The following is a 2,125-nucleotide window of genomic DNA, read 5'->3' on the forward strand; positions in this document are numbered from 1 at the left end:
AACCACCCGGCATGGACTATTAGAGAACTTTTCATTATAAAACTCCAAGGATGGCCATAAACCACTCTTAAAAATGGGGTAAGGGCTGCATTAAGTGTTGGAGACAGCATGCTGTACTGCTGCTGCAGTTTTGGAGATGGTTTCCTAAGAGGCCTTTTTGCTCTAAGTCTTTCAAACCCGTCAACATGGGCTTTGCCTGTACTGTGTCTTCAGATCCACTGGTTGCCAGGAAAGGGGAATTGAAGGCAACATCTCCAGGTGAGTCAGAGTAGCAGTGAACTCCAGCAGAGCTTCTGCCAAGTCCTCAGAGAAATGGGGAAATGAGCTAAGACCCACCTTTCTTTCTCCTCTCTTAAATAAAACAAAAGTCTTCCATAACTTGCCCTAAGCACACAGAGCTCCCACTTTCCTTTCCCAGAACAAGTAACACTGGTTGGTTCTGTAACAGTCTACACGTCTGTCCTATTGCACTGTCAAACCTGAGGGGGAAAACCCGTTGAGATGTTTGGGGACGTGGCAAGGGCAGACCCACTGTAGAGGCCACAGCACATCACAGAGGATTTCGGGGTTTGAGGTGAGGGAAGGCTGGGTAGAACTGTGTTACACATCAGCCCTCCAAGTCTGATGGGCCTCCACCTCTTCTGGTACCACCAGCAGGAGTTCACAGTTCTTTCCTCGCAAAAGGTGTTTTAGAAATTTCCTGAGCTCGCCCTCGCCTCCAATCCATTCGGGAGTCTTCAGTTTGGAGTCGAGGTTGTAATAGGCACCTCCCACCTCTCAAACACAGATCCAGTGCTGCCTTTTGAGTGGCAACTTCAGTGGACCCCAGCACAGGCTGGAGGGCAGATTCATGATGAAGCCCATAACGTTAGTGAGAGCAATGGCTCCGACATCCTTGAGCTTGTCCCACCAAACGGCTTCACAGTCTTTGGTTTGAAGTGCTGCCATAATGACGTTCACATCGTAGTTCCCATTTCCCAGCATGCTCTTCTTGTGGGGGGTCATCACCATGGTGTTTGGAGACAACCTCTGGAAAATCTCTTGCAGCGTGTCCCGGATGAAGGCATTGCTGTCCTGGAAGACGTTATTGAGGGCGTGCAGAGCACAAAGCTCCCTGCGCTGTTTCTCATGGTAGATTTGTAGGGGTGCAGCCTGGGGCAGCTCCAATGATTCGGATTTGGCCTTGTCTCCTTTCCATGGCACGCAACTCATGTTTTTCGTTTTAGGTTCCAGAGAGGGCTAAAACCACCCCACTCTTCCCTCCTGAGGAGGAATGTAAGCTTCTCAGTTTTTGCAGGATTCCTGAGGTCTACCTTATTTTCTGGTGTCCATGATTTATGCTTTGTCACGGGGAGAAAAGGTTGTAATTAAAAGGAACAATAATCCCCCTCTTCTCAAAACAAAGATAACTTTTGGATTTAGTGTATTTTGCCACCACTGTCGAAGTGCAGAAGTTAAAAAAAACATAAAATCTAAGACCTTGTTTTCCTTCTTCCACCCTCCTCTTCTACCCCTTCCAAAAAAAACACGATTTTCTTGCTGTATTTTCCTTTCTGCAAATGCCAAATAGGCCTCAAGGCAGGAGGACCGAACGGAGTCGGTCACATCGCTCCTTTTCTTCCATTTCTTTGGTACCACAATGCCACTGACTCAGCAGACAAGGCCTAGGTGGCGGATAAAATGCAAATTTCGAGCAGCTAGCGAGGGCCGGCCAGCGTGGGATCGTGGGCCCTGCTGGGGCGTCGGGAGAGGCTCTCCATCCTCTCGGGTGCGGTGGGACCCCGCGGGGCCGAGGACGGCGCAGCTCCCTCGGAAAGCACGGACTCTCACCCTCTCCCCGCGGCCCGCTGCAGGCCGCCACCTGGGCCGCGCTCGGGCGGGCGAGCGAGCGCGCGCAGCTGAGCCCGACGTCAGCGGCCCCAGCCCGGCGCCGTGCTCCGAAAACGCCCTCCTTCGCCGTCCCAGCCCCCGCGCCGCCACGGCATCCCCTCTGATGTCGGCCTGACGTCAGCGGCGCCGGCTTTGGGGCCGCGGCCCCCGTGCGTTTGTTGCGCTGGTGCAGGCTGCGTTGGGCCCCCGGTGGCGGTGTGGGGTGGGTAGCCCGGCGGCGGCTGTAGCGGCAACT

At 53.6% G+C, this 2,125-nt stretch overlaps 1 pseudogene; it reads right to left on the reverse strand.

Moving 5' to 3' along the window:
• Positions 1-387: 387 nt before the first annotated feature.
• LOC132524304 (josephin-1-like) lies at positions 388-1,455 on the reverse strand (annotated as a pseudogene).
• Positions 1,456-2,125: the final 670 nt, after the last annotated feature.

Source organism: Lagenorhynchus albirostris, chromosome 8 (genome assembly GCF_949774975.1).
Source record: "Lagenorhynchus albirostris chromosome 8, mLagAlb1.1, whole genome shotgun sequence".
Taxonomy (NCBI): Eukaryota; Metazoa; Chordata; class Mammalia; order Artiodactyla; family Delphinidae; genus Lagenorhynchus; species Lagenorhynchus albirostris.